This window comes from Ovis aries, chromosome 9 (assembly GCF_016772045.2).
Source record: "Ovis aries strain OAR_USU_Benz2616 breed Rambouillet chromosome 9, ARS-UI_Ramb_v3.0, whole genome shotgun sequence".
NCBI lineage: Eukaryota > Metazoa > Chordata > Mammalia > Artiodactyla > Bovidae > Ovis > Ovis aries.
Window position 1 is genome coordinate 49,618,940 of NC_056062.1, and position 21,243 is coordinate 49,640,182.

At 44.5% G+C, this 21,243-nt stretch overlaps 1 long non-coding RNA gene across 1 annotated transcript in view; it reads right to left on the minus strand.

The window, feature by feature from the left end:
* The window catches only part of LOC132657218 (uncharacterized), a 58,864-nt gene that overhangs the window by 25,987 nt on the left and 11,634 nt on the right, over positions 1–21,243 (minus strand). The gene's annotated exons all lie outside the window — the stretch shown is intronic.

Consider the following 21,243-nt stretch of genomic DNA (forward strand, 5'->3'; position numbering starts at 1 on the left):
ATATAACAACATGAGGTGGAGCCATATTTTCAGTGGTTCTCCAGGTGTGCCTGTCAGTTAACTCCCAGCACCCTCCAACCATCCTATTGGAACAGATACCTGTTCCAATACTCTAAAACCCACTTATCAACCTTAAGACTAAAGCAAGTCTGCCCTACATTTAATTTTCTTCTCATATGTTGTCATTTAAACCCTTTTCTATTCCTGTTTGTTGTTGCCCTGACAAGGCTGTCCGTCTCTAAATTCAATAAACAAAATTCACTTAACTTTTTGGTATAAGTCTTCAATTCCCATGTCCCAGCCTTAGTTGAATTACCTCTGTGCCTCTTCCTTGAATATCATCCAAATTCTCTTTCCCATCTTTAGCTGTGAAGTTGGGAAGGGGACTGAGTCAGTGCAAGCTCAGGGCTGCAGGATTCCTACCTGTTGCACTGCTTGACTCCCATCTCCTGTTCTTAAGCTATTAGGTACATTAATGATGCTCTTCTCCCCAAAAGTGAACTCTCTTCTAGTCAACCCTGCCCACTTCTGTTGATCATTTAAGTAACTGCCAAGGCTGCTTTTCTGGCTGATTATTCATTGACACCCCCAATTCCACTTTGAGATTAATGCTGACTTGGAATATGTTACCTTTTTCTGTTGTCTGGCCCTTTTAGGCACTGTTTAGGGCAACTGGGCTCAAGGCTGACCCCCTAGGGAGGCCACTTCTGTCCCCTAGCTAGAACTGGTTCTCTCTAACCTCTCAAGCAGTTTAATGATAATCATATTGAGTGGAACCCAGGAATCAAAAGTTTCAAAGGCAGCAAAGATAAATTCCAACTATTGTATCCCCCCTTGATCTACCAGGTCTGTTGTTCTGTCACAAAAGATTAGATGAGCTTGACAGGATTGAATTACATAAAGCCAGGCTGGTGGGTGGGTTTTTGTTGTTGTTGTTTTTTAAGTATCCTGTTTCCTTGAAAGGCTAACAGCTTTCAAATTTTTCCCCAAGTTGAAGAAAAAAAGTCAAATGTCTTTTTCAAAGTGTTCTTTTCCAGCTGGCAGAAAGAATTTGAAATTGGTGTTGACCTGAATCTTGGAAATTTGCTTTTGCCTCCAACAAAATATAAAATCAGTGGGGGCTGGTCGGGGGGTGGGGGGGGTAGTTCTTTCCATGCCAAATTTATTGCCTGTGTCTGATTAAAAAGAGTAGAGAAAGCGAGGCTGTAATGGGCCAGAAGTGGCTGGGACGGGGTGTGGAGCATCAAGCCAGCATTTGTCCACACTCAGTTTAACAGATAAACCAGGCATCTACTAGGCCCAGGGACTCAAGTAGCATACAGTTTGCACACAAGTTCAAGTACATGTACCTTTCTGGGCATGTACCACAGATTAACCTCAGGTGTGATAAGGTCTTAGTGAGGTGGGGAGGCACCTGAGAGAAGCCCTGCAGGTTGGTGATGCAACAGATGAGGGTGAGAGCGTGGACACTGCAAGGGATAAATGATCAGGAAAGGCCCAGAGGTTGAAAAACAAATATAATATTCATCATGCCTGAAACAGAACATATGAAGGGAGTGCCACGCAACCCCATGACAAAAGGCCCATTTTGAAAAGAAGCCTTCATTCTGGGAGGAGGAAGGGGTGCTTCATTTGATGGAGAAGAGGGAAGCCCAGGAAGGTTTTTTTGCAGGGAAGTGACAGGAGCAGAGTTGGGGAGTTAAGAGCATCAATCAAGTTGTAAAAATTTTGAGCTGCTGGGAGCCAGGAGAGCGGTCAGGAGGGAAGCTGTGATGCTGAGCGGTGACGGGCCTGCGAGCCAGCCTGGCAGTGAGACTGGAAAATAACACAGTGAGAGTTTAGGAGGTAGGAGAACTCTGTAAGGCCGAACAGCTGATTGCCTACAAGATCTGGCTTAGGCTCAAGTGACTGGAGCCTCTCGAGTCAAAAGCCAGGTTGTTTTTAGTTTTGATTTTACTTTTTAATTTACTTTTTTTAAAAAAAAATCTTTGGGCCATACTGTGTGGCAATGTGGGATCTATTAATAATTCCTTGACCAGAGATCAAATCCATGCCCTGTGCATTGGGAGTACGGAGTCTTAACCACTGGATCTCCAGGGAAGTCCCTGTTTTCATTTTTAACTTACAAATTTTTTTAAATTGAAGCCTAGTTGGCTTACAGTGTTGCATTAGTTGCAGGTGTATAGCAGTGACTCAGTATACACACCTATGTATCTTCTTTTTCATATGCTTTTCCTTAGCTGGCTGTGTGGCACAATGGATAGCACATTGGACTTCTAGCTGGCCTAGATGTAGTTATTCCTATGATTTTCCATTATACACTGCTGTGTTCAGTCATGTCCCACTCCTTGAGACACCATGGACTGTAGCCCATAAGGCTCCTCTGTTTCCAGACAAGAATGCTGGAGTGGGTGACCATTTCCTACTCCAGGAGATCTCCCCAACCCAGGGACCAAACCCGCATCTTTAGCATCTCTGCATTGGCAGGTGGATTCATTACCACTGTTCCACCTGGGAAGCTCAGAAGACATTGAATATCAGACCTAGAGATTATCACACTAAGTGAAGTAAGTCAGACAGAGCCAGGCCTTTTCTAAGTGGGAACAGCAGAACCAGCAGGGAATCTCAGAAAAACTGCATTCGAGCTGACAATCCATCCCCAACAGAAAGGGGGACATTAGAGCTGGCTCCCAGGAGAGAAGTGGGTGCTGGGACTCTGGACGGAAACTGGGAGTGGGGAAGCACAGAATGAGAAGGTCCAGGGCTCAAAACCCGGGGAACGTGAGAGAGCAACTGAGGGGAGAGTCATAAGGGGTGACGTCTGAGCAAAGTTCCGACGGGAACTTCCTCCTCCCAAGGAGAAACCAGACTAGAAACAATTATCTCCTCTGCCTGGGCCTAATCTCCAGTCTGAGTCACATTAAGAAACCTCCGTCTGGCCCAAGAAAAAGAGTCTGTGTGGCCAGCCCTGGGGCAGAGGCCCAGAAGGTGAAGGGCAGTGTTAACAGATAGCACATGGTGGCTATCTACCCGAGTACTTGGGCTCCTAGTAACTGAGTCATTGCTGAAATGACCAGAGGAGAATTTCTACATGAAGGCTGGAGACTGTGGTCTGACCATTTTGTTGGCTTGGTCTCAGAAGCATGACTTGCTTAAGTGCGCGAGGCCATGTTTCATGAGAACCCGGGGGAAAACCAAAGTGCTTTCCAAGTATCACCAAATGGATACTTGTTAGTTCAAGTGAACTCCTTGTGACTTGCCAAGAAAGATGGGACAGAACCAACTTCTATCAGTCTGCTCAATGAGACAGTCTCCTCTCTGGTTCCCTCAAGTACTGAACTCTTACACAAGATCTACTCCAGGCAGGTCCCCAAGGTCAAGATGAATATCCGGGGACTCCCCAGTTCTCCCAGGAGTCAAGGCCGGAGCTGTCTGTGACCACAGGCCTAGGTACTCTCTCGTGACTCTTCCTGGGCCTTGCAGTTTCTACCATACAACAGTGCTTAACACATTTCCCTGTCTCTTTGGACAAGTATTGAGGATATGCAGTTATGAATTCTACTCACTGGGTCTCTAGTTCTCATTTAACTTTCTGCATTTCTGTAAAGCATTCCCAAGATGTCTTCCAAGAGCTTCCAACAAGCTTTTCAGCTGTCAAATGTTGAAATCTTTCTAACCACTCACTGAAAGCAAGAGAACTGATTAGCAAGAAAAACAAAGCATCTTCAGCTCAGATTCTCCGTTTGAGGTTTTCCTGTCAAGGTGATTTAAACCATACTGCAGGGAGAGATGTGTGTTCACAACAGCCATGAAAAATGCCCCCTTGCCTTGCCCACACGTCCTGGGTGGTCCACCTGGATTCCTCGACAGCCTCCCCTCCCCCACAGAGGAGGAGCCTGGCTCCTCCTTTCCAGCCCTCTGCCTGTACCCACACTGTCACCCCAGCTAGCCTGGTTCTGTAAAGGGCATGCGTGATTCAGGAGGCCAATGGGCAGGTTGGAATCCTGGCAGCAACACAGGCATGCAGCATCCTGAAACCATAGATTCCCCACTGAAGCTCAACGTTGTGTGGATCAAAATGTGTCCCCCCACCCCCCAAAAAATAATGTCCTGAACTCCTAACCCCCTGCTGCTGCTGCTGCTGCTAAGTCACTTCAGTCGTGTCCAACTCTGTGCGATCCCATAGACAGCAGCCCACCAGGTTTCCCTGTCCCTGGGATTCTCTAGGCAGGAATACTGGAGTGGGTTGCCATTTCCTTCTCCAGTGCATTCACGCATGCTAAGTCGCTTCAGTCATGTCCGACTCTGTGAGACCCCATGGACAGCAGCCCACCAGGCTTCTCTGTCCATGGAATTCTCTAGGCAAGAATACGGGAGTGGGTTGTCATTTCCTTCTCCCCCAACCCCCTAGTTCCTGTAAATGTGACCATATTTGGAAATAGGGGCTTTGCAAATGTAATCATGATGAGTTCGTATTACAAGAAGGGACACCCTCAGTCCAATCACTTGGAGTTCTTCTGAGAAAGATGGAAACCTACGGGGAGAAGATTGTGTGATGACAAAGGCAAAGCTGGGAGGGACGCGGCTACAAGCCAGGGAATGCCGAGGACGGCCAGCAAGGACAGCGAGGAAGAAAGGGGCAGCAGGTTTCCCCCCAGAGCCCAGCAAAAAGGAATCAAGCCTGTCAACACCCTGACTTCAGATTGCTAGCCTCTGAAACTCTGAGAGAATACATTTAACAAAAACCATCTATAACTTCTTTTATCTTATGATTTAATATAGAATATAAACCTCTTTGTCAAAAATGCATAAAAGGGGGACTTCCCTGGTGGCTAAGACTCCACACTCCCAATCCAACTGGTCTGAGGGCGATTCCTGGTCAGGGAACTTGATCCCACATGCCAAAACCAAGAGTTCACATGCCACAGCTAAGACCTGGAGCAGCCAAATAAATATATTTTTAAAGAAACATAAAAAGAACTTCCCTGATGGTGCAATGGTTAAGATTCCGTGCTTCCCCTGCAGAGGGCATGGGTTCGACCCCTGGTTGGGGAACTAAGATCCCACATGCTGTACATTTATTTATAAATAATGTGTTATATTTAGTGCACAAAAAATTGCCTTGTATATGTATTTAAGTTTCACTTCATTGTATTTGTTTTCTTTTTTCTAATATTTATTTGTATTTATTTATTTGGCTGTGTCAGGTCTTAGTTGCAGCATGCAGGATCTTTGTTACATCATGTGGGATCTTTCCTGGATGCTCCCAGGTTTAACTGTCCTGTGGCAAGTGGGATCTTAGTTCCCAGACCAGGGATCAGACATTCGATCCCCTGCATTTCAGATTGGATTACCACTGGACTACCAGGGAAGTCCCTGTGTGTCTTTTCATTTGGTACACAAAGAAATGTACTCATCATAGATTTACTCTTTTTAACATGTGAACTATTATTAAACTTTACTCTCATTCCTAATATTTGTGTAGAACAGACTTTTGGACTCTGAGGGAGAAGGAGAGGGTGGGATGATTTGGGAGAATGGCATTGAAACGTGTATACTATCATGTAAGAAACGAAGTGCCAGTCTATGTTCGATACAGGATACAGGATGCTTGGAGCTGGTGCATGGGGATGATCCAGAGAGATGATATGGGGTGGGAAGTGGGAGGGGAATTCAGGATTGGGAGCTTGTATACACCCATGGTGGATTCATGTCAATGTATGGCAAAACCAATACAGTATTGAAAAGTAAAATAAAGTAAAAAGAAAAAAAATAAATAAAAATTAAAAAAAATAAAAACTTCTGCACTTAGAAGTAAAAAAATAAAATAAAAAACAAAAATAAAAAAAAAGCATCCAGTCTGTGGCACTCTGCTAAGGCAGCCCAAGGAAAGGAGCATATCAGAGTCTGCTGACATACAGCCTGTGCTCAAAACCAGGTCTGCCCTTCACTGGCCATTTATCCTCGGCCTTTTCCTTAGCTTCTGGAAGTCTCAGTCTCCTCAAGTATAAACTGGGAATAACAGTAGTACCGATCTCAAGAATATTGTGAGGAATATTCAAGGAGACGCATGTAAAGCACTCAGTACTGTGCCTGCTACCAATTAGAAATGCTAAAGAAAAGGCATTAGGTTGAATTATATCAAAATGCTGTGACCATTGTTTTTGACTTACAAAAAAGGCAATTTCATAGGGTTCAGCCTAGCAGTAATGATAGCCATGGTGCTAAGAACAGAGACCTTGTTTGTAACCGTTTGGTTTTTCCAATAGCAATTCTCAGCTCTCTGACCCCAACTGGGGGTCCTACAGTTCAGTTTCAATTCTGACACCTCTCAAGGTGAGCACAGACCCACAGGTTAAAGGCTAAGTCCCACGAGACTGCCCCTACTTCAGATGCCAGCTGCAAATGGGAGCCCTAGGTTACTCACACATCTGTCCAGCTGACTCCAAAGTCACAGGTTCCCACAACACCCCCTTGGGTTTGCTACTTCGCTGGAACAACTCGTAACACAGGTAAACACTGTACTTAAGATAACAGTTTATTATAAAGGATACAAATCAACAGCCAGATGAAAAGTTTGCACAGATCAAGGATGCGGAGGGGACACACCTCTCCCCCTCCCAGCATTCAAGGCATACGCTCACCTGAAGGCTCTCCAAATCTCATAGCTCCAAAATTTTCACCCTTGGCTATTCTCCTGAAACTCCCACAAGACTGTTAATTGGCTAACCTGCTCAGACGCTCAGTCCTGTCCAACTCTTTGCGACCCCATGGATTGTAGCCCACCAGGCTCCTCTGTCCATGGGATTTCCCAGGCAAGAACACTGGAGTGGGTTGCCGTTTCCTTCTCCAGAGGATCTTCCCAATCCAGGGATTGAACCCATGTCTTCTGCATTGGCAGTCAGGTTCTTTACCACTAGTGCCACCTGGGAAATCATACAAAATAAAAAGTTAAAAAAAAAAAGAATTTTTATTCCTTGTCAGTCCAATGGTTAGGATGCGGTATTTCTACTACAGAGGGGTTTGATCTCTGGTCAAGGAACTAAGATTCCCCCAAGCCACATGGTATGGCAAAAAGAAAAGGAACTTTTATGGTGGTTTTATTATGTAGGCAAGACTGACTAAATCATTTGCCACTGATGAACTCAATTTGCATCACCTCTTCCTACCCAAGAGGTTGCTGGTGGGAGGGGATGAATGGCAGTTGAAACTTCCCAACCCTCTAGGCAAGGCCAACCCCCTCCTTGAAACCATCTAACTGCCAACTTCAAGTCACCTCATTAGCATAAACTCAGGCTTAGTTGAAAGGGGCTTGTTATGAATAACAAAAGACACTTCACTCCTGAAATTCCAAAGGTTTTAAGAGTTCTATGCCAGGAACTGGGGGCAAAGAACAAATATATATGTCATTTTATTATAACACAAAAATCTGTTGTTGTTTAGTTTGTTTTAGTCGCAAAAGTCTTGTCTGACTCTGCAACCCCATGGAATCTACTATGTTGCAATTATTTGTACATCTGAGGTCAACCATCCTGTTTATTCATCTCAACCGTCCTAGTCCTAGCACATCAAATAGAGCCAAGCACACAGTTAGATGCTCAATTAATGTTGACTGAATGACCTTTGTGTTTTTCACATATTACCTGGTGGCCATCTCATCCATGCAATAAAAAGGAACTTTCCCAAATCTTGTGTGCATTAAAGGAGTTGTTTTCCTGCTCTATTGCTTCTAAAGGAATTATGAGTGCAAAGGAATTTTGTATTCACATGCCCTTGGCAGACTTTACTCCAGTCAACCTCACCAGTACATAACGTTCTAAAGACCAGAAAAATTTGTAAGGCACCTATAGATGCTGTTCCACCAATGCTGGCCCTCCCAACCCCTCTGAGTATCTCACCAGGCTTGGAAAGTCAAGAAAGAAAAACAAAAGTTAACCACGTTTTGTAAAAAATGAGCACTGAGGCAGACACAGAGAAGTTGAATCGGACCTCTAACACATCATTTTCTTCTGTCTTGAAGTGACAGTGGAAAGCTTATCTTTTTCAGGAGAAGAAGAAAAAGAGAAAGAAGAAATAGATGCTTCTCTTGTCCAGAATCTTTTCTATGGCTTTGCTCTGACTTTGGCAACAGCATTGTCAGACTTTTCTGGGCGCTACAGCAAGATGGATGCTAGAGGATCTTTGCCACATTCCCAGGAGGGGACCGAAGATGCTTTTCTCATGACAGCCTTTGGAGTCCAACTTGCTGCCCTCAGCATTCCTGAAGCAGTAGAGGGAGATTCCCCCCAGCCCTGCCCTGCCCCCTCAAGCCATCCCCCCACTCTCCTACCTCCGCCCACCCCGGACTGTGAGCCGGGGAAACAGAGAACCTGGCCAGGGAGTGAAGAAATGAATCTGGCTGTCACGGAAGGAACTAGATGGAGCAAAAGCTGTGGCCCCGGGGGAGATTCCCTAACCAGAGTTCCTCCAGCTGCTCAGACTTCCTGCTCCACCACCGCCTGGAGTCTGTCCCCGAGGACATTCCCGAGGCCAGCTGAAAGCCAGAAACCACCCCTCCTTACCTGCTCCAGATGCAGCGCAGAGCATTCTGGAGAGAGGGGCCAGCAGGATCCCCTCTCTGGGATGGAGGTTTCAGGAACAAGTTTCATTCGCAATTCTAGGTTTTAGCTCCAAGAGCCACAGGATAAAAAGGGTGCACAATCTGGGTTCTCAATGAAGAACTGTCCACTTGAAATTATTTCTCTTAGAAGGGACGAAGTAGTGCTTTACGGAAGGGAGAAAAAAACTTCACAGATCAGTTCACTGTCAGCTTAAGAGGAAGGGAGGAGGAGATGGTGGACTACAGAAACATACACGCAATTGTAGGATTCCCCAGGCCAGTCTACTTGGCCCTCCCAGGCAGTGGAGTGTTGTAGCCTGAAGCAGATTCCTTAATCAGCCTTGGGATTTCTAGTATTTTCTCATTGTATAAGATCTCCAAAAACCAGATTCATTTGCAACCATACCAGCTACAATCTGGGAGGTGGGAAGATGAAAAAGGAAAAGAAAGAAAATGTTTCTGTATTTCTAAGTTCAAACAAGTTATTTAAAGAGCATACCTCAGTCTTAGAAGAACAGGTATTTCAAAGACTGGAACACCTGCGAGCTATTGTAAACAGCTGCATGCTGGAATGTAAAATGTTGCAGCCACTATGGAAAAAGTAGAGCAGTCCCTCAAAAAATTAAAAATAGAATTTTCATATGATCCAGCAATTCTACTTCTCTATATATCCAAAAGAATGAAAAGCACGTCTCAAGGACTTCTCTGGTGGTCTGGTGGTAAAGAATCCGCCTGCCCGTGCAGGGGACACAGGTTCAATCCCTGGTCTGGGAAGATCCCACATGGCTTGGGACAACTAAGCCCCTGTGCCACAATTACTGAGCCCGTACTTTAAAGCCCACCAGCAGCAAGAGAAGTCACCACAGTGAGAAGTTCGAGCACCACAATGAAGACCCAACACAACTAAATACAAAAAAAATAAATACAAATTTAAAAATAAAGCAGCGCCTCAGAGGTATTTGTAACCTATGTTCATAGCACTGTTCACAAGAAAAGCTACAACCAACCTAGACAGCATATTGAAAACCAGAGACATTACTTTGCCAACTAAGGTCCGTCTAGTCAAAGCTATGGTTTTCCCAGTAGTCATGTATGGATGTGAGAGTTGGACTATAAAGAAAGCTGAGCACCGAAAAATTGATGCTTTTGAACTATGGTGTTGGAGAAGACTCTTGAGCATCCCTTTGACAGCAAGGAGATCAAACCAGTCCATCCTAAAGGAAATCAGTCCTGAATATTCATTGGAAGGACTGATGCTGAAGCTGAAACTCCAATACTTTGGCCACCGAATGTGAAGAACTGACTCATTGGAAAAGACCCTGATGCTGAGAAAGATTGAAGGCAGGAGGAGAAGGGGATGACAGAGGATAAGATAGTTGGATGGCATCACCAACTCAGTGGACATGAGTTTGAGTAAACTCCAGGAGTTGGTGATGGACAGGGAGGACTGGCATGCTGCAGTCCATGGGGTCACAAAGAGACTGAGCGACTGAACTGACTGACTGAAAAAGTGAAAGAAACCCACATGTCCATTGACAGATGAGTGGATAAACAAAATTCGGTATAGATATACAATGGAATATTATTCCACCCTACAAAGACAAGAAATTCTGAGACATACCACGACAGGGATGAACCTTGACGACATGATGCTCAGTGAAATAGACAAGTCACAAAAGGACAAATACTGTATGAGTCCACTCATACGAGGTACCTAGAGTAATCAAATTCATGGCAACAGAAAGTAGAATGTTGGTTGTTAGGGGACGGTTGGGAGGCCAGGATGGGGGGAAAGGAAATGGGAATTTATTCAAAGGGTACAAAGTTCAGTTCTGCAAGACAAAAACGTCTAGAGACTGATTGCACAACGATGTGAATATGTGTAATGCTATTAAACTGTAAACTTGGGAATTCCCTGGTGGTCCAGTGGTTAGGACTCCATGCTCCCACTGCCAGGGCCCAGTTTCAATCCAAGATGGAAGTAAGGAAACTAAAATCCCACAAATCCATGTAGTGCGGTCAGAAAAAAAAATTTTTGAACTTGAAACTTAAAAATGGTCAAGATGGTAAATTGTACCATACTCGTGTATCCTAAAAGATGATGCTGTGAAAGTGCTACACTCAATATGCTAGCAAATTTTGAAAAATTTGCAGTGGCCACAGGACTGGAAAAGGTCAGTTTTCATTCCAATCCCAAAGAAAGGCAATGCCAAAGAATGCTCAAACCACCGCACGATTGCACTCATCTCACACGCTAGCAAAGTAATGCTCAAAATTCTCCAAGCCAGGCTTCAACAGAACACGAACTGCAAACTTCCAGATGTTCAAGCTGGTTTTAGAAAGGGCAGAGGAACCAGCGATCAAATTGCCAACATCCACTGGATCATCGAAAAAGCAAAAGAGTTCCAGAAAAACATCTACTTCTGCTTTATTGACTATGCCAAAGTCTTTAACTGTGTAGATCACAACAAACTGGAAAATTCTTCAAGAGATAGGAATACCAGACCACCTGACCTGCCCCCTGGGAAATTTGTATGCAAGTCCGGAAGCAACAGTTAGAACCAGGCATGGAACAACAGACTGGTTCCAAATTGGGAAAGGAGTATGTCAAGGCTGTATATTGTCACTCTTATTTAACTTCTATGCAGAGTACATCATGAGAAATGCAGGGCTGGATGAAGCACAAGCTGGATTCAAGATTGCCAGGAGAAATATCAATAACCTCAGATATGCAGATAATACCATCCTTACAGCAGAAAGTGAAGAGGAACGAAAGAATCTCTTGATGAAAGTGAAAGAGGAGAGTGAAAAAGTTGGCTTAAAGATCAACATTCAAAAAACTAAGATCATGGCATCCAGTCCCATCACTTCATGGCAAATAGATGGGGAAACAATGGAAACAGTGACAGACTTTATTTTGGGGGGCTCCAAAATCACTGCAGATGGTGAGTGCAGCCAGGAAATTAAAAGAGGCTTGCTCCTTGGAAGAAAAGCTATGACCAACCTAGACAGCATATTAAAAAGCAGAGACATTACTTGGCCAACAAAAGAAATCCGTCCTGAATATTCATTGGAAAGACTGATGCTAAAGCTGAAACTCCAATTCTTTGGCTACCGGATTCAAAGAGCTGACTCATTTGAAAAGACCCTGATGCTGAGAAAGATTGAAGGCGGGAGGAGAAGGGGACGACAGAGGATGAGATGGTTGGATGGTGTCACCAACTCAATGGACATGAGTTTGCATGGAGTTAGTGTGCTGCAGTCCATGGGGTCGCAAAGAGTCAGACACAACTGAGTGAGTGATTTAACTGATCTGAACTGTGTATCTGTGTGTGTGTGTGCATGCTTAGTCACCTCAGTCATATCTGAGTTTTTGTGATCCTGAGGACTGTATCCCTCCAGGCTCCCGTGTCCATGGGGAGTCTCCAGACAAGACTACTGGAGTGGGTTTCCATGCTCTCCTCCAGGGGATCTTCCCGAACCAGGGATCAAACCCAAGTCTCCTGCATTGCAGGTGGATTATTTACCACTGAGCCACTGGGGAAGCCCACTTGTGTATCTTACTACAATTTAAACAAAAAACACCTGGATGGCCCGGCCTTTGGGGCCACTATGAAGAAGGTGACATTTCACCCGTAAGTGACCATAGTAGATTTTCTCCTTACGGGATGCTATCTTTGCCCGTGACAAGAGAGGAAGAAATCACAGGGCAAGCACTACGAGCTGATGCCCCATGCTGAGCAGTGAGGGTGCAAAGGTGACCAAGACACACAGGGGACTGAAGGCCGGACACTCAGAGGAAATGATTGCTGTATGAGCACTGCAAAGGCTGTTGCCAGGTGTACTTTCTAAGCCACCACCACTGCCGGCTCCAGTTTCCAGTGACTTCTTCAGCTCCCAGACTGCACCTCACTCACAACATCAAGCATGCTCACGTGAAATACAGCACCTTTTCCCCACGAGTCTCCAGAGTTACTCCTAGGAAAGTGCTCACGGCCAGAGACCATTCCCAGTGCATCAGGAACACCCCTCAGTCCTGAGGGGTAGCCGGTTCTGAGCTACCTTGGGAATTCAGCTGCTGTTTACACCTCTGTGTGGTTGATCCCGGCTTGACCAGGGCTCTCTGCAAATCAGGGTTGAGTCTTGGTTTCCTCCCAGGGCTTGGCACCGAGAAGGCCTTCAGGGCACATGAGCTATTGCTTTGTACCACTGTTTTCCTTCCCAAACTGAGGAGAGTTTTCCTAGTTGGGAGCCAGCTCTCTCATTGGTCTGGGGTGGAAGGTAATGCAGCCACTGTGGTTTTTCCCAGGAGTCCTGGCCCTTCATCTGGGTTGGAAGTGACCTGAGGCATCACTAGAAACCACTAAGCTGAGGCCCGGCCGGGCCCGAGAGCTCACAGAGCAGGCCATGGGCTCAGACAAAGAGTGGGACCCAGAGGCAGGCGGCAGGCCACCAGTCATCCTGGCTCTGCAGAGTGGTCCAGGTGCTAACACAGAAGTCCCCCAGTAGGAAACAGGACTTCTCTGGGCTCCAAGGTCTTCAGGCAGCCTTTTCTCAGCCATACTCACACACCTGAGTCATAGCAGCCCCACCACAAACTGGTACAACCGCTCTGTTGCCGCATCCAGGGGACAGTTCCTGATAGGTTGGTACTCAGTTTCCGAGCACTTAAAATCCTTAGACGAAACTTCCATCCAGTTGTTGTTGTTATTCTGCGTTCTGTAGTTTCATCTTACCCATTTTTTTCTTGTTTTATTTCTACCTGTTTATTGCTACCAATCCATCTCCCTCCACCCCCCTCCCTCATGCGTGCCTGCTCAGTCATGTGACCCCATGGACTGTAGCCTGCCAGGCTCCTCTGTCCATGGAATTTTCCAGGAAAGAATACTGGAGTGAGTTGCTATTTCCTTTTCCTCATCTTGTCAATTTTTAATTGTGCATCATCTCAGTCATGTATCCCTCCTCCCCTACATGCTTCCCCCCACCTCTGTCCCCAACATTCTCCTGGATTTACTATCTCCCTGGGGGTCTTTGGGCTTCCCAGGTGGCTCAGTGGTAAAGAATCCACCTTCCAGGGCAGGAGATGCAGGTTCGATCCCTGGGCCTGGAAGATCAATCCCCTGGAGGAGGAAATGGCAACTTGCTCCAGTATTCTTGCCTGGAGAATCCCAAAGACAGAGGAGCATGGCAGGCTACAGTCCATAGTGTGGGAGAGTCGGACATGACTGAGCATGCGGGCCACATGGGGATCTTTGAGCTTTTGCCAGGCCATTTCTACCGTTTTCCCACTTTCAATGTGGGGTCCCAGGCTCACTCCCCTCATGGAGCCCCCAAATTGCTCCACCAGAAGTGCAGTCTCCTTCCCTCCACTGAACTCTCTGAGTGCCAGGTCTGTGCTGGGGGCACTCCCTGTTCACATCTCTGCTGCAAGCAGTTAGAAGGTAGGGATCTTACTTTATCCATCTTTATATTTCTCCTCCCATGTCATTCCCCCATGCCTCACACAAAATTTAGGCTTAGAAAATGTTTACAGAAAGAATACATGCAACTCAACTGTATAAAACCGAACAGCCCAGTTAAAACACGAGCAAAGAACTTGAATAGACATTTCTCCAAAGATCTGCAAACAGCTAATGAGCACATGAGATGTTCAATGTCATGAGTCATTAGAGAAACACCAATCAAGATCGTAATAAGACAGCACTTCACATCCACTAGAGTGGCTATCATAATAAAAATAACAATAAAAACAGAAAACAAATGTTGGCAAGGATGTGGGAGAATTGATACACTTGTACATTGCTGGTGGGGATGTAAAATGGTTCAGCTGCTGTAGAAAACAATTTGGTAGTTCCTAAAAAAATTAAACCAAGAATTACTCTGTGTGTGTGTGTGTGTGTGTGTGTGTGTGTGCTTAGTCACTTCAGTCATGTCCGACTCTTTGAGACCCTATGGACTGTAGCTTGCCAGGCTCCTCTGTCCATTGGATTCTCCAGGCAAGAATACTGGAGTGGATTGCCATGCCCTCCTCCAGGGATCTTCCCAGCCCAGAGATCGAGCTCAAGTCTCCGGTGTCTTCTGCATTGACAGGTGGGTTCTTTGCCACTAGTGCCACCTGGGAAGCCCAAGAACTGCCACATGACCTAGCAATTCCACATCTAGGCGTATACCCCAAAGACTCAGAAGCAGGTATTTAAATGAAAACTTGTACATGAATGTTCATTGTAGCACCATTCACAATAGTCAAAAGGCGGAAACAATATGGGTTTCCAGCAACAGATGAACGTGCTCTACAGGCTTCAACTTGAATGAGCCTTGAAAACATTACTCTAAGGAGCCAGGTGCAAAAGATGACACATTGCCATGTCATTCCTTTGTATGAAATGTCCAGAACAGGCAAAGCTGTAGGTACAGAAATTAGATCAATAGTTGCTTACAACTAGGAATAGCGATGGAGGCTGGGGTGTGATGGCCAAAGTGCATGGAGTTTTTCTTTGGGGTGATAAAAATGCTCTAAAATGGACTTTGATCTTGGTTGCACAACTCTGCGTAAGGACTAAAAATCACTGAATTGTACACTTTATTTATTTATGAATTTTGGCCACACTGTGCAGCTTGTGGGATCTTAGGTCCCCAAACCAGGGATTGAACCCAGCCCTTGGCAGTGAAAGCACCAAGTTCTAACCATTAGATTACCAGGGAATTTCCTGAATTACCTACTTTAAATGAGTGATTTGTATGGTACATAAATTTTATTTCAGTGAAGTTCTCTTTAAAAAAAAGAATAAATGAATGTGCTTAATAAACTTTTACCATTCAAGTTTTCACATTCGTGTTTTTGAATATTCATGCAGCGTACTGAAGAAGACATGCCATCATTTAAAATTTGCTGGGGCCCAATTTGAATTCCACAAGTCAAGAAACTGGCATACTTAAGGTAGTTCTTGGGCCAAATGAGAAGACCAGATGCCAGCTGGATTCCTTTATACTCACAAGGCATTAATGGCTTTTGTACATTAAGATAGAGAAGAAGTGATAGAAATTTTAATACCATTTTGTTTCTCTGTGAAAAAGAAATGGCCCCAGTCAGTAGGGAAGGGAGTCATAAAATCAATAGGTATAGCCCACGTGCAGGGCAGCAAAGGCGACACACATAAAGAACTGACTTTTGGACAGAGTGGGAGAAGGAGAGAGTGGGATGATTTGAGAGACTAGCATTGAAACATATACATTACCATATGTAAAATAGCCACTGAGAGTTTGATGTATGAAGCAGGGAACCCCAAGCCAGCACTCTGTGACAACCTAGAGGGATGGGGTGGGGAGAGAAGAGGAGGGGGTGGTTCAGGAGGGAGGGGACACATATGTATGCCTATAGCTGATTCATGTTGATGTATGGCAAAAATGATCACAATATTGTCAAGCAATTATCCTCCAGTTAAAATAAATAAATAAATAATTTTAAAAATCCATAGGTATAAAAAAGTGACACTGTCCAAGAGTTAGAATTCCATGAAAGTCTTCACATCTCCCCAGAAAATATTGACTACCTGTTGTTGCTGTTGGTTAGTCACTGAGTCGTGTCCAGCTCTTTGTGACTCCATGGACTGCAGCATGCCAGGCTTCTTCATCCTTCACCGTCTCCCAGAGTTTACTCTGACTCATGTCCATTGAGTCAGTGATGCCATCCAACCATCTCACCCTCTGTCGTCCCCTTTTCCTTCTGCCTTCTGTCTTTCCCAGCATCAGGGTCTTTTCCAATGAGTCTAGTATATTTAGAATCCTAGCTTTTAAGGAACTCTTCTGGTGGTCCAGTGGTTAAGACTCTGTGCTTCAAATGCAGAGGGTGCAGATTCAGTCCTTGTTCAGGGAAACTGAGATTCTACACACCGTTAAAAAAATCTAGAGGCGGAATGTCCAGCTTATCCCACAAAATTGGCTCCAACCTGGAACTGATACCCAAAAAAAGCTCACTAGTTGGAGATAAAGATCTTTCTATGCAGGTACCATACCTTTAGAGTCTAGGATATCCTAGCCCTTGGCAAGTGAGCCTCATCTAATACTCTGGGTTAGTTATAGACGACTAGGAAAGTGAAGCTTTGCTGGAGAGGGAAGTGCAGGGGTGATAAGGAAAAGATCGACAAGCAACAGAGTGGCAATGGATCCTCCTGCTGCCAAGGCAACCACTGTATATTTACAGGATAACAAAACAAAATTCATCCCTGGTATGGTTGTTGAAGCTATCAGTTCCCTCCAACTCTTGTGTCTGCCCCCCACCTTCAAACAGCTGGGCTGTCCCCTGCTCTTGGCCACAGGAGAAGAAAACCTCACAGCAAAGGCTCTGTAAGCAGATCTCACTGATAATCAGGGAAATGGGATTTTAAACCACAAGGAGGGACTTCCCTGGTGGTCCAGTGGCTGAGACTCTGAGTTCCCAAAGCAGGCGGCCTGGATTCAACCCTTGGTTGGGAAACTAGATCCCACATGCCGCAACTAAGAGTTCACATGTGGAAGTGAACGTCGCTCAGTCATGTCCAACTCTTTGTGACCCCATGCACTGTAGCCCACCAGGCTCCTCTGTCCATGGGATTCTCCAGGCAAGAATACTGGAGTGGGTAGCCATTCCCTTCTCCAGGGGATCTTCCTGACATGGGTCTCCTGCATTGCAGGCAGATTCTTTACCATCTGAGCCACCAGGGAAGTCCAAGAATTCACATGCTTCAACTAAAAAAAAAATTTTTTTTTTATTAAAAACCAAAAGAAAACCTCAAAGAGATACCATTTCATGCCTATCACTACTGGCAACAGTGAAACAACTCTAACAATACCTTGTCCAGAGTGTGAAGCAACAGGAACTCTCCTAATTGCTGGAGAGAGTATACCACCTTTGACATCTCCAGAAAAATTCAAGCAGCACACACAGCATTACCCTACAACCCCACCCTAGATAAAAAGCCTAGAGAAATCCTCACATATGTGTACAAGAGGATGCAAACAAGAACAACCATTGTAATATACTTGTATAAACAGACTGGAAATGATCAAAAGGTCCATCAAGAGGAGAATAAACACACTGTGATATACTCGTTCAATGGATTATTATAAAGCACTGAAAAAAGGAATGAACCATGGCTATATGCATCAACATGTGTAAGTCCCAAAACGTATTATTGAATACAATAAGGACATTGTAGAGAGATGCAGTATGTCATTTATTTACAGTTCAAAAATACGCAAAATTATTTTATGCTTATTCTTGGATGCATATATTAAATATAAGAATCACTATGAAAGCATCCGCAAAATGCTAAGCACCAAAACAAGATAGTACTAGCCCCAGGAGAGAGAAAGGAATAGGATCAGATGAGGGTTGAGTGTGCGGGGGTTTCAACTGTGGAATGTTTTTGGTCTTTTTCCAAGTATATATATGTATATGTGCATTTGCGCTAAGTCACTTCAGTAGTTTCCTATTCTTTGCAACCCCATGAACTGTAGTCCACCAGGATTCTCTGTCCATGGGCTTCTCCGGGCAAGAATACTGGAGTGGGTTGCCATTTCCTCCTCCAGGGGGTCTTCTCGACCCAGGGATCGAACCCAGGTCTCCCGCATTGCAGGCAGATTCTTTACTGTCTAAGCCACCAGGGAAATCCTATTTACACATACACCTGAAGGAAATAATGGAAAATCATTAAATTCTAATATACTGGGTGGTAGAATAACAGAGTATGCTGACATTTTTATACTGACTTTTATTCTTTTTTTGCATGTTTGAGTACTTCCTAGTTTTCTAAAAGTCAGAAGATATAAAAGCAAAGAGATCTTCCTGCATTTGCCTTCTAAAAATGTATGAATTTAAAACATTCCTTAGAGGAAACAAGAATGTACACAAAGCATTCGGGATCAGAGGGTTTAAGAAGAGTAAAGTGATCCCACTCACCCTTATTCCACAGAAATACTCCCAGAGCTGGGGATCTCACAGCGGGAAGATGGAGAAGAAGTCGAGAAAGGATATTGATTCTGGGGTCTGAGGGTAAAGAGCCTCCTGCCCCGCCCCCATGCAGAACTATGGGGAGGTGGCAGCAGCCAAGATAGTCTGGGAGGATCTGCATTGGAAGAGACCCATGCCCTGCCCCAGGGACATTGCTGGGCAAGCTGCTGCCTTAGCATGGGACAGAGGCGGTAAGTGGGTTCAGAGCCCTAGCCTGACTTTTATGATCTCAAGTCTGGAGTTAGGCAAAACCACATGGCAAACAATCCAAATGTGTGTCATTAAGTAGCTATGAGAGTTGTGGTCCTGCTAGACAAGAAGAATATATGGGAGTGGGGGGATTCTGAGCAGACTGTATGTGTGTACTAAGTCACACAGTCGTGCCTGACTCTTGGCGACCCTATGGACCATAGCCTGCCAGGCTCCTCTGTCCATGGGATTCTCTAGGCAAGAATACTCTAGTGGATGGCCATGCCTTTCTCCAGGGGACCTTCCCAACTCAGGGACCAAACCCGAGTCTCTTACGTCTCCTGCATTGGGAGATGGGGTCTTTACCACTCGTGCCACCCGGGGAGCCCCTCTAAACAGAATCAAGCAACAAATAAAAAAGATGAAGCAACCCTAGTGCAGGGAGTTTCAGACTCAGACCACACAGAGACTCGGGTGACATATACCTTGAATCCTGGAGATTCCAAACCCCTCTACAAAGCAAGAATTCTAGTCAACGCATCTGTGAGTCACAAGGAAAACTGGACCCTAAGTCCACAGTAAAATCTCAGTCCACTGAGATGGGAACCACAACTTGCTAGTTTCAATTTTGCTGTTTCCTCCATGTGTAAGTGTCTTTGTCCTTGGAAGGGATTCAACCTAAGTATTAATACTCCTCTATTAGGATTTGCAATGATTTGTGTATATTGGGCATTTTGAGTGTTTGTAATGTTTAAGAGGCGTCGGCATTAAAGAATCTAATATATTAGCCTCATGATTCCAATTTAAAATGTGTAATTGAGTAATTGTTTAGATTTGTGATTTTACTAGGTTTGTAAACAATATTGGAATGTTTATGAGAACTTGAGATGCATTGGATTTTTAAGTTTAATTTATTATACTTATTAGGATTGTTTTAGTCTTGAGGAATGTTCTGATTGTTAGCTATTTCAAGTGTTTATAAATAAAGCCAAATATGTTACATTTATAAATCCAATTTAAAATATATAAGGGGATTTGATTAATAAAATGTGAAAAGCCCCTTTAAGAGTGATTGTTAAAATTTACTAGATTTATAAATAAAATAATGAGTTGTCAGTTGAATTTAAAAGCTTAAAGAAAACTAGGGGGTTTTCCTCAAAGTATTAAGTTGAGTAGAATTTTTTAAAAGTAACCACAAGCATTGTTGGGCTTCCCTGGTGGCTCAGATGGTAAAGAATCGGCCTACAACGCAGGAGACCTGGGTTTGATGCTTGGGTCAGGAAGAGCCTCTGGAGAAGGAAATGGCAACCCATTCCAGTATTCCTGTCTGGAGAATTCCGTGGACAGAGAAGCCTGGTGGGCTACAGTCCATGGGGTCACAAAGAGTCGGACACGACTGAGTGACTAATATACACACAAGTAGTGTCTCTTTTACACGTTGACCTCCCCTCTCGGACATTACACAAGTCACTAATCATTGCACTTTATAGAAGTGGCAGAGGGGCTGCCCAGGGCTTTGCAGGTGGGAAGGGAGGACAAGCTGGGCACCACTACGGGCTGCCGTCTGGGGCCAAGTGTTCTTCTCCCCCCGATTCCTGCTGCTGCGTAAACACAGAGGCTCCATGGAATCGTTTTCCAGTGTTCAATTATGAAAATTTTCAAACATAGAAAAAATTGAAAAATATACAGTACAATAAACACCCATACACCTATCCCTAGATTCAAAAGTTGCAAACGTCATGCCATACTGGTTTTATTTACATCTATTTATCTGGGCTTCCCTGGTGACTAGACAGGAAAGAATCTCCCTGCAATGCAGGAGACTTGGGTTCAATTCCTGGGTTGAGAAGATCCCCTGGAGAAGGAAATGGCAACCCACTTCAGTATGCTTGTCGGGGAAATCCCACGGACAGAGGAACCAGGTGGGCTACAGTCCATGGGGTCACAAAGAGTCAGACATGGCTGAGCAACTAACACTTCTCTTCTGTCATCTATCTATCACCTGTTTATCTATCTAACAGAACCATCATAAAACAATTTGCTGATATCACAACACTTCATCTCAAAATGCTTCACTAGAAATCTCCTAAAAGTAAAGTTTTTCTCTAATAGAACCATACCACCATGTTGCACCTGACAATGTGAACAAGGATTTCTTGAAATTCCCTGATGGCCCAGTGGTTAGGACTCTGTGCTTTCACTGCCGAGAGGCAGGTTCAATACCTGGAAGGGGATTAAGCTGTGAGGCAGAGCCAAATTAAAAGCAAACAAACAAAAAATCTAAGGATTTCCTAAAATCATTTAAATTCTTAGTCCATATTCAAATGTTTTCAAATGTATGTCCCACTGATTTTTTTTTCATTTGGGTCTGATTTATTTAATTCACATGCTTTTGAGATACATATATGTAGTGTGATGCATCAGTACATTGTTTAATATATACCTAAATAGAAAAGTGTGGGCTTCC